This window comes from Muntiacus reevesi, chromosome 3 (assembly GCF_963930625.1).
Source record: "Muntiacus reevesi chromosome 3, mMunRee1.1, whole genome shotgun sequence".
Classification (NCBI taxonomy): domain Eukaryota; kingdom Metazoa; phylum Chordata; class Mammalia; order Artiodactyla; family Cervidae; genus Muntiacus; species Muntiacus reevesi.
This window is the reverse complement of record NC_089251.1, coordinates 67,183,613-67,195,872: the sequence shown is the minus strand read 5'-3', so window position 1 is coordinate 67,195,872 and position 12,260 is coordinate 67,183,613. Positions and strand designations below refer to the sequence as shown.

The window sequence follows — 12,260 nt, the reverse complement described above, 5'->3', positions numbered from 1 at the left end:
AAGAAACATCATTATCCAGGATGTTAATTGATGTTATGAAAAAAAGAACTATTCCAAAGTAAACTATGTTTGAGAAACACTAGATAAAACAAAGTTAGATGAGAGTCTTTACTGTAGGACTTCTCAGAGCCTGTGACAAGTTAGTCTACGTTGTGAATTTCCAAAAGGGGGATCTAGTTCACAACCATTTCCCAAATATATTAAACCATAGAGCTCCAAACCCACCCTTTTTGTGCATTTTGAGGGGAAAGAGACTGGTCTGCTATGGAACTCACTTTAGGGAATGCTACTTTATGAATACTTTCTATTAGTATAGCTTATTTAAAAAAAAAATTTCCTCAGCTTAAAGACTGATTGCTGCCTTATATGGAGTTGTACTGTGCATCAATGTTATGTCCACTCATATAAGCAAGTGACATTCATGGTCCCTTCTTTGTGCAAGAACACACACAGCTGAGGAAGTACTGCTTAGCACAGTTCTGCCTCCAAGGGAGCTTGTTCACAAGGCAGACTAAGAAAATGCCTCCAGCCTAATCCACTAGACATGGTGCAGCAAAGAAGCAGGCCACGTCCTCCACTTAACAGAGCCAAAGAGGCAGAGCACAGGTTTCCCAGCTGCCCTTCCCAACTGCCACTCAAAATCTGTTAAAAATGGCCTTACCCCTGATGTTGCTCCTTGAAGGCAAATTTTATATTCAACCACTTTGTTCGAAGCAGATACTTGCTACACCCTCTCAGTTCAGTTCAGTCACTCAGTCGTGTCCAACTCTTTGTGACCCCATGGACTGCAGCACGCGAGGCCTCCCTGTCCATAATCAACTCCAGAAGTTTACCCAAACTCATGTCCATTGAGTCGGTGATGCCATCCAACCACCTCGTCCTGTGTCGTCCCCTTCTCCTCCTGCCTTCAATCTTTCCCAGCATCAGGGTCTTTTCCAATGAGTCAGCTCTTCGCATCAGGTGGCCAAAGTATTGGAGTTTCAGCTTCAACATCAGTCCTTCCAATGAACACTCAAGACGTATCTCCTTTAGGATGGACTGGTTGTATCTTCTTGCAGTCCAAGGGACTCTCAAGAGCCTTCTCCACCTCTAAGTAGTAACAAACCTTCAATGCCCCTTGGACCCTTAATTATGTGTGTGTGTGTGTGTGTGTGTATACATATATATATACACACATACATATACATATATACATACACACACACACACACACACACACACACACACATACACACACACATATATATAGGCTTCCCTGGTGACTCAGACAGTATAGAATCTGCCTGCAATGCAGGAGACCTGGATTCAATCCCTGGGTCAGGAAAATCCCCTGCAGAAGGGAATGGTAACCCACTCCAGTATTCTTGCCTGGAGAACTCCATGGACAGAGGAGCCTAATGGGCTACAGTCCATAAGGTCACAAAGAGTCGGATCCAACTGAGCAACTAACACTCCCTTCTTTTCTTATGTGTGTGTGTGTGTGTATTCTTTTTCAGGTTCTTTTCCATAATAGGGTAAATGGTTCTTTTCTTGTTTTTATCTTGAATGTAGAACTGGCCCAGCTTGTTCTAAACCATTCCTGGGCCCTTCCTATACACACTGTCAACATACACACACACACATTTAACATACAGAGCTTCACATACACACCATTTAAATTTTAAGTTTGCAAATCTTTCTGCAAAAAGTCAAGTCATGCAAGAAATTTTAAAAATATAATTTCTAAAGGACAAGCATACTCTACCCTCTGATAAACCATTTTCATAAATCCTACATGAACAAGGAGTGAGGAGACGGACACAGAAACACGCAGATCAGGAGCTTCACAACCTCTTGGTGGATCCAATAGTGCCAGAAGAGAAGGAAATTGTCCCCATGGAACAGCCCACCCCTTCACTTCCAAGTCTAGCTCCCCCACAACAGCTCACAGCATGCAAGCTCATGCCATTGAATCTATTTGCAGGGCCCTTGTATTCTAGGGGATTTATGATAATAGCCCTATGTTTCCTTTTACAAATCAATAAGACTTCAAAACTGAGAGCTGGGAAAATGTAAATCCATGGTGGGTATAAAACCCACTGAATTATATGCTTATTTACTATTCCTCACAGCATGTGAGCTAATCTAATAATTCATTTCTGACCCTAGAAAAGTGTTGAATTGCATGAGCCTCAATGCTACCTTTGCCTGGTTTCGGCATGTTTGGCTTTGGGGAAAAGAGAGGGCAGAAGAGAGGGAGACAGGAACCAAATTCGGCCGACATCTATTGAGTGCTTACTTTGCTCTGATCAATGTGGGATAAGGAAACAGTGAAAGCTGGGAAGTATCAGGACAAGTGGTCCCTCCCTTATGACAGGACCAGCTTGACACCAACACCCCTCACACGGCAAGAGAGGAAGGATGGGATGGAGACAAAGGCAAGGCCACTCGAGGCCGGAAAGAAAGACACAGGCAGGACAGCATAGGACCATAATGACAAATGAGCTGCTCAATATCTGTAAAAGAATGACCTTACCCTTGATGCTGCTCCTTGAAGACAAATTTTATATTCAGCCACTTTGTCCTAAGCAGACACTTGCTACAGTCTCTAAAGAGTAACAACCTTTCAACGCCTCTTTTGACCCTTAGTTTTATATATATATATATATATATATATATATATATATATGTATGTATATATATATATGTTCTTTTTCAGATTCTTTTCCATTATAGGTTATTACAAGATATTAAGTACAGTTCGCACCCACCATTGAGCCTTAACTTTTAAAACAATTGCCGCTGACACTGAGGTGCTATCCATGATCTGTTATATTTGTATGTCTTGTCTACATTGAGAATTACAGAGTTTCAAAAATGTAAGCCATTATCCATTCTAACCTCTGCAATTTTCTGACTGAACAAATCCCATCTAACTTACTTCCACCTTACCCTCAATGGTGGGAACGTGAGCTGAGGCTGAGAGTGAAGGTGAACAATACCCCAGAGCTCTTATAGCTCATCCGCTCAACAGTATTTATGTAAGAAGACAAAAAGATGAAGAATCCAGGAGGCTCCTCAAGGAGCTCAGACCCTAATGGAGGAGAGGACATACAAACAGATCATCACTAGGAGAGAGTAAGGAAAGCCGGCAGTGAGCACAGTAAGAATGGCCTCGGAGCCATACAAGGTAACTCATTTCATCAGCACACTTCCATCATTCCTGTTTTAGGGATGAGGAGACCAAGGCTTAGAGTTAAACCCAGAAAGCTTATCTCCAGAACCACAGTCTCAACCACCACCATATACTTTGATCCCACACCCCTATTCTGGCAGGCCCCTTCTGCCACCTCCTCCCATCAAGTTTCTCCAAATCTCATATGACCTCTCTCTTCTTTCCTCCTGACTCCCATAAACCCATCCAGGTGGCTTGGAAGAAAGAACAGTGAGACATTGTGCTGTGTGGCTGGGTTTGGCACTATGGGTATGACATAGCTAGTTGTCTTCTTAACCATTTTTTTTTTCACTCAAACTTTGGACAGTGACCAGTGCTAGGAACACAAAGACAAGTAGAAAACCTTTAGATGTAGCTTTAAGTTATTTTATCAACTATGAGTTGATACCAGTTAATAATATCAAGACCTTAAATTCACTTTTTCCCCAAAGGGTCAAAACATGCCATACACAAGTACACTTAGTCGAGACTCAAAATTAGGAGGAAGGAACTTTTGCTATAACTTTGAATCAATGGATTCTATGGCTGTTTTAATGTTTACCTGGGTAAACTTACAGTCTAGTTAAAACTCCCCTTAGTTTAGAGTTGGACTTTCAACTTTCCCAAACCTCCCAACACACATCTCATTTCACCCTCACAACAACCCCATAAAGGAGATTTTACCACATTTCACAGCTAGAAAGCTGAAATTTATATATTTCAAAACACAAAAAAAATTTCAAATACATAAATGTGCTTCTTTTACAAAACATGATTCTATAAAACATAATTTTTCTATAAAATCATTACCTCAGTTTAGATATCTACCAGAGCTTATGCACTACCATTGAGAGAAATTATTTGTTAGAACTCTGTTTCCAGAAGTGGAACCACCTTGGTACAGACACACATCTTCTGCACCGAAACTGCTTTTAACACTGTTTAATATCACTCTGGCAGGCCTCCTAACCTCACATTTTAGCCCCATTCACAGTGGGCTTTCTGCTGTTGAAAAGAAGTGCTGCATCTTAACTTCTGCAGGACATGACCTGACACTTGACTGATTATACTATTTCTAGTTGCAGCTGTAGGCATTTGGGTTCAAAGTGAAATGAACCACAGGAGAGAGTGAAGTGTTTAAATTCTCCAACTGCTAAAGCTGAGGGCTTAGCTCTCTCTATCCAAGGCCTACCTACTCTCACAGTTGCAAACACTTGACGAAAAAACCCTCTCTTTAAAAGAAAGACAGACTACATAACTTGACTGTGAAGGAAGTTGAATGGTCACTAAATGCTTTGAGGTTTTTAATGGGCAGTTTCATGCAAAAACACTATGGGACAAAGGGACACAGGAGACCCATTTGTGTTGTAACTCACCCTCCCAAAGGGTCACATAACAGAAGAGGTGTGACTACCAAATCTGACTCACCTAGGCTGTGATCCCACATCCCCAGGTTAACACCATTCAGGCTTCTCCTACAAGACAGGGAAAACAATGTCTGCCTAATAGGATGTGCATGCATGCATGCTCGGTCATGTCCAACTCTTTGCAACCCCATGGACTACAGCCCACCAGACTCCTCTGTTCATGGAATTTTCCAGGCAAGAATACTGGAGCAGGTTGCCATTTCCTACTCTGGGGGATCTTGCTGACCCAAGGATCGAACCTGCATCTCTGGCATCTCCTGCATTGGCAAGCAGATTCTTTACCACTGAGCCACCAGGGAAGTCCTGGGATCAATCATTTTCTAGAGCTGTCATTAAAAAAGTACCACAAACTGGGTAGCTTAAAAAACAAAAACACTGTCCCACAGTTCTGGAGACTAAAAGTCTAAGGTCAAGGGGTTAGCTGACTTGGTTCCTTCCAAGAGCTGTGAGGGAAGGCTCTGTTCCAGGCCCCTCCCCTTGGCTTGTAGGTGGCCATCTTCAAGTTCATATGGTGTTCTCTCCATATCCATGTCTGTGTCCAAATTTCCCCTTTTCATAAGAACAGCAATCCTATTGGATTAGGACCCTATTGCTTATTTTAACTTGATTACTTCTATAAAAACCCTATCTCCAAGTCAGTACATTCTGGAGTATTATGGCTTACGACTTGAACCTGTGAACTGGGAGAGGAGGTTACAATTCAAGCCGTCACACTGGGAGAGAACTGTTTTTAAGCTCTTGGCATAACGAGCATTCAAAACTTGACTCCTGATTTTCCCCATTCCTGGCACTGCTATTGTCCACCATAAACTCTGAGTAAGTTATCTAATCTCTCTGAGTATGTGGTCCATGCCAATGAAGAGAAGAAGCTAGAATCATGGATTTTAAAGGTTTTGCTAATACTCTCTGTTGCTGTACTTTGTTGATGACTTTTTCTGTTCTAATACACTTATTTTGCATTTTATAACTTCTACCAGGACAGTCTGTTTTTCCTTTCTGCCTTACTTCCATCTTTCTACTTTTCCTTCCCTTCTTTATACCTACAGGTATCTCTGCCAATCAATTTGAATACATTTTTAATAGCACCGTAACTTTAGTTTGCTCACATTATTAGGGGAAAAGATGGACCTCATTAGTTGAGTTAATCTCCCCCCACAAACCATGGGATAAAAGAAAACATGTTTAAGATTTTTAGATGTGCTTACAAAATCCAAAATAGTCATCCATTCCTAGGAAGTAAATTAAAATGCCCTTGTCTTTCTTGGAAGTTAAGTAAGGAACCACATAACCTAGTGTTCTAGAAACCAAATGACTGAGAGAACCATACAATTTAAAAAAACTTTTTTTGATGTGTTCCATTTTTAAAGCCTTTATTGAATTTTTTACAATATTGTTTTTGTTGTTTTTTTTAAATTGGAGGAAAATTGCTTTACAATGTCATGTTGGTTTCTGCCATACAATACAAATCAGCCATAATTATATATATATATATCACCTCCCTATTCAGCCTCCTTCCTCCCGCCCATTCCCACCCCTCTAAGTCATCACAGAGTACTATGCTGGGGTCCCTGTGTTATTTGGCAACTCAGCAACTGTCTATTTTACATAGTGTATATATGTGTATATATGTCGAATCTATTTTCTCCATTTGTCCCACTCTCTCCTGCCCCCACTGTATTCACAAGTCCATTTTCTACATCTTGTCTTCATCCCTTCCCTGCAGTTAGATTCATCAATACTATTTTTCTAGACTCCATATATATGCATTAATATGTATGTTTGTGTTCCATCATGTCCAACTCTTTGGGACATTGTAGCCTGTAACCTGCCATGCTCCTCTGTCCATAGGATTTCCCAGGCAAGAATACTGGAGTGGGTTGCAATTTCCTTTCCCAGGGAATCTTCCTGACCCAGGGATCAAACCCACGTCTCCTTTCTCATGCATTGGCAGGTAGAGTCTTTAACGCTGCACCATCATGCTACACCACCTGGAAAGTCACAATTTAATACACAATATTTGTTTTTTCTCTTTTTAACTCACTTCACTCTATAAGCTTGTGAAAAGTGAAAGTGTTAGTCACTCAGTCATGTCTGACTCTTTGTGACTCCATGGACTGTAGCCCGCCAGGCTCCTCTGTCCATGGAATTCTCCAGACAAGAATACTGGAGTGGGTTGCCATCCCCTTCTCCAGGGACCTTCCCAATGCAATAATTGAACCTGGGTCTCCTGCACTGCAGGCAGATGCTTTACCCTCTGAGCCACCAGGGAAGCCCCAAGCTTGTGAAGTTGAAAATCAGATCCAGGGTTTGACAAGAATAACTTCCATGGAAGTTTCCAGGGGAGAACTTCCACAGGAAAAATACATTCTATCCTCATGCTGAAGCTCCCGGCTCTGCACCTGGCTTTACAAACCACCAGGGGCTGCCTGCTCTAGAGTTAGGTGTTTTCCTGGTTTCAGCACACATATGGGGGGTTTTGGAGCCATAAAAAAATCAGAGTTATGCACAGGTCTCTCCTGTCCCTCCCTCTTCATTAAGGACAATTTGACTTCTGAGGAGGGTGGTTTTCCATATGCTGTTGGGATGACTTGACAAGGCCCCCAGTTTCCTTTGGAAAAGGAATACACCAGGACCTTCTGCAGTCTTGGGGACGGGCTGCTTTCTCAGTTGTTCCTGCATCCAAGCTCAGAATCCCACCTCAGTCCAGACAGCAGGTCTTTCCTAACATACAGTTGGTTCTGACCTGGGCAGTCACCTACATTGGTATCCTCAGGCAGGAGGCAGGTATGCATACTTTTGGGGGGAAAGCTGATGGCAACCACATGTCCCTGGGGATAACCTAGGCCAGGAAATCAGGAGCTCATTCAAACAATTCCAGAGCCAAAGACTCTGAGCTTGGCCCAGAGGCAATGAAAGATCTTTAGGTCTCTGATGAGTTCGTGAGTCGACTCCAGCTCCAGCTGCTGTAATTATGATCTTAACAGGACAGCAATTTCTTGCATCTCATCTGAGGAGGAAGAGGAGGAAATAAGACAGAAGAGCACTAGGATCTGGAAGAGGAACCTCTTCCTGAGGATTGAGGAGTGCCACAGTCCTTCGGCCACCTGATGGGAAGAGCCAACTTATTGGAAAAGACTCTAAAGCTGGGAAAGATTGAGAGCAGGAGGAGAAGCGGGTAACAGAGGATGAGATGGTTGAATGGCATCACTAAATCAACAGACACGAGTTTGAGCAAACTCTGGGAGATGGCGAAGGACAGAAGAGCCGGGTGTGCTACAGTCCATGGGGTCTCAAAGAGTCAGACATGACTTAGCGACTGAACAACAGCAACAATTGACTTCAGAGGCCACTCACCAAGGGAGAAAGAGATAGAAGGAAGTTTCCATATTTGATTCACCCCTTTGTTTATGTAATATTAACTTCAGGTGAGATTGTACTACAGTTCTCCTCCTGCCTCTTCCCTGTGCAGTCAGGACCTGCTGAGCCCACTGGAATAGGATTTCACAGTATAACTGGTAAGGGACGACTCAGTGCTAAGGCCTGAGATTACAGCAGGGTCGGTGGCCATACTCTAGGTTCCTCAGTTGGTCTTAAGTCCCAAAACTGATGGAGAAGCAAGACTCCTTGACAGGTCACCAACCCCACTGTTTCCAAGGGTCAGGATTAGCCAGGAAGCAAAACATCAAGGGATGAAGTGTCACCAGTCCAGAGGCCCTGCCGTGGATGTGGGCCGGGAGCCCAGCATTAGGCAATCCATAACCGGAACATGATCACCAGCACCACAAAGAGGAAGGGGCATAACAGAAACTGCTTGTCCACGTACTGGGGCATTCCCAGGACAGCTGCAGGAGGCCACCTGTCATTCATGGTCAGTGCTGTGGCAAATATGCCACAGGGAAAAGCCTCCAACTCCAAAATATATCTGGAAGGCACTGTCTCCAAATCCACACCCTTGAATCCCCCTCTGTTCTCCAGCTCTGGCCTCCGTCCTTGAGGGCGAGGAGGGGTCTACCCCCTGGGGGCCTGCTGCCCAGTGCTGCCCCGGCTGTGGAACAGGATGACTTTGTTGCTGATGCCAGCTTTGCCAGTGGGACACACGTGTCTGTGACGTCTTGTCTCCAGCCACTGATGTAAATACGGCCAGCAGAAGAGGAGGCCGCCCAGGCTGACGGTGGCCTCCACGGCTGTGTCCAGGCAAATGCTGGGCTCAAAGGTACTGTCCTGAGCTCCGCTCTCACCAGCACCATTCCTGCTGCCCCTGGGCCCCCAGCACTCAAGTTCTCAGGGGATGCATAGGCCAAGGACCCCTTGCTCACCATCCTTGGCTGTCAGCAAGCTTGGAGTGGAGTTTCTCCCCAGAGAAATCCTGGATTAGTCTGTCCGGGCAAACCTCAGATCCTAACCAACACAGACTCTGGCTAACTGAGGCAGAGCCCAAATCACACAATTTTAATATATGGGGGAAATTCAGGCTCCTCTGAGATCCTCCAAAAGAGTATTTTAAGATCCAGAGAAATGAAGTATTTGCTTGTCTGGGCTGTGAATTCACAGTGCAGTCAGAAGTGATACCTAGTATAATAATGATTTAATTTTGACTTTAAAGGGGGGAATTCCACCTTATCTCGTGGGTGGATTCACTGTAAGAGAAACCGCTCCAGACGTGACCTCTGGAGCTTCAGCTGTGTCCATGTGATCACGAGGAACCTGGAGACACTGGGCTCATTGCTGCATTTTTCTGAGTCTCATTTTCCATGTATCCAAAAAGAGAATAATTCTGGCCTCCTTGGAACTATTTGGAAGGATCAAAATATAATAAAGTGTGTCAAAGAAATTTTCAAAGCATAAAACCCTTTACAGATGGAAGATACTTTCATTATTAGCTATGCACATACCTACCTTTTGCCAGCTAAATGAGGTCAGGCTGGCTCCCCACAGGCTTGCTCCCCACTTTAAATGGAAATTAAAATGCACCCTGCCCGTGGGTTCACATTCCATTCACTTACAATAGCTTCTTTTTAACATCATTAAGCAGCACACCTGAAACGTACCATTCTTTCTTTTGAAACCTCCTGCTCATCACTTGACCATCCAGAATAGCACCTCAGGGAAAGGAGGTCTGAAATGTGAACAAAATCTTCCAAAATTCAAGGTAATTTTAACAGGGGCTGGGGATATATATATATATACATATATATGTATATATATATGCATGCATACCCTTGCCTCTCTCTTGAAAACTTTTGAATGACTAGTACCCATCCTTAGGTACTGAAATCTTTGTTTTGATATAATCCCTAGGATCTCCTAATGTATTCATCTTTTTAAAAAGCCAGAACATGCCATTATTCAGAAATATTTTGAGCTATCATTGAGGAGAGAAGGTCTTATTGTTGCTAGGGCAACAGTGATGCCATAGAAAAAGCAGGGGACTTGGAGCCAAATGGCCTTAGCACAAGGCCTGCTCAGATCATTTACTTGTTCAGAGACCCCTGGAGTTATGCAACATAACCTTGGCCCAGCCTGTCCCCATGGTATCACAAGGATTAAATTGTGTTCATATATGGCTATCTATACACACCACTGAAGAACATGAATGGGTATATAAAGCATGCTGATCCTAATGTTTACTGAGCACTCATGAGCTAGACAGGATTCTAGTTCATTCCATGTATTCTATGTATCCCAGTGTGTGTGCTCAGTCGTGTCTGATTCTTTGGGGCCCCATGGACTATAGCCTTCCAGGCTGCTCTGTCCATGGGATTCTCTAGGCAAGAATACTGGAGTGGGTTGCCATGCCCTTCTGCAGTGGATATTCCCGACTCAGGGATCAAACCTGGGTCTCTTGTATCTCCTGCATTGGCAGGCAGATTCTTTATCACTCATGCCACCTGGGAAGCCTTATTCCATGTATTATCTTATTTAATATTCACAGCAAACCTTAGGGAAGAGATGCTATTTATAAAGGCACAGAAAGGCTAAGTGACTTGCCAAGGTCACACCATAGTAAATAGTAAAGCCTGGATTCAGGCCAAGCAGTCTCCCAAGTTCATACTGTCCCCTCAGCAATGCATCTGCCATCCTGTAGGCAGAACTCTTCACTGGCTCCCTTTCACATACAAATTGAAACTCTAGTTCCTCAGCATAGCATGAGAAGCCTTATTACACCCACCACTGCCCATCTCAAACGACTCATCTTCTACAGTCCGTTTTCAGATCTTTGTGACCACCGCCATAATAAACAGGAAGAAGGGAACCTATGGACATGATAAGTATAGAACTGGACTGAGCTGAGGCGCCTGAGGTGTGGTGGGCACTGAAGCTCTCCTCCAGGAGGGAAGCCCACCATGTTTTCTGCTAGACAAATTCAAAGTGATAGAAAAATTTCAACCCACTCCTAATGATCACTTAAGAGACCATTTGGTACATGGTCAAGGGGGTAGAAGTAGCCTGAGGAAAACACACAAAAACCTCTTCTCTCTTAAGGGTCTGTCTCTCATTCAAGGGCATTTTCATAGCACCCCTTGACTGGGAGTCTGTTGAGACATAGCTGCAGAAATAATGCCTAGGGGACTTCACTGTTGGCTCAGTGTTAAGAATTCGCCTGCCAGAAGACACAGGTTCAATCCCTGGCCTGTGAAGTTCCCACACACAGAGGAGCAACTAAGCTCTTGTGCCAAAACTACACGGCCTGTGCTCTAGAACCTGGGAACTGCATCTACTGAAGCCTGAGTGTCCTAGAGCCTGTCCTGAGCTCTGCAACAAGAGAAGCCACTGCAACGAGAAGCCTGCACACCACAACTACAAAACAGCCTCTGCTTGCTGCAACTAGAGAAAAGCCCGTGTGGCAGCAAAGACCCAGCAAAGCCATAAATAAATAAACCAAATTTTTTTTTTTTAAGAAATAATTCTCAGGACTCCCTTTGTTTGTGTCCTGTATGTGGATTTAATTCTCAGTGTCAGCCAAAGATTAGGGTGGAGTTCTATGCAGAATTCAGGGCTTGTTCTGGGTTGCCACTTAGCAACTGTTATTTTCCTTTTATTTATGAGAGGATATCAATACACTTTAAAACAAATGTTTTGTCTACTGTGGCATCTCTTCTTTATTAACTGAAAACGTGGACAGTTATACATGAACATGACACCCACCTCCAGCTCCTGGAGACCTGACTTTAGACTATTTACCTTTATGCAAACATACCCAGAATATTCCCCCTCTGTAATTCTCAATTCACCCACTTCTCTCTACCAGGAAGCTCTTATCATCATCCAAGAAGCCCCTACCTGTCCTAAAATGTCCAGATCAAATGAATTGTTCATGATTTCCCCCAAAAGAAAAAGTTTTCCCTTATTTCTTCCATCTGACCCAGAGACCAGGGACTGTGCCTTTTTCATCTCTGTGTCTCCTAGGCAACTAGCATAGTGTTTTATACAGAAGAGTGGCTTCTGAAATATTTGATTAATTTGCAAATGACAAGACAGATATTAGAACAAGAAAATTCATTGTAATGGGAAGGGCAATAGAGGAAAGCAGAGAGAAGAAAAGCTGAAAAAGAAAAAAAGAGGGCTGGATTCAGCGCCATTTTCCCAGCTACAGCCAGCAATTGATGCCTCAACTATCTTTAGTGGATTATCCACAATGA

General features: G+C 43.5%; 1 pseudogene; it reads right to left on the bottom strand.

Moving 5' to 3' along the window:
- Window positions 1-8,364: 8,364 nt before the first annotated feature.
- Window positions 8,365-8,939, bottom strand: LOC136163032 (E3 ubiquitin-protein ligase RNF185 pseudogene; annotated as a pseudogene).
- Between the last annotated feature and the right edge of the window lie 3,321 nt (window positions 8,940-12,260).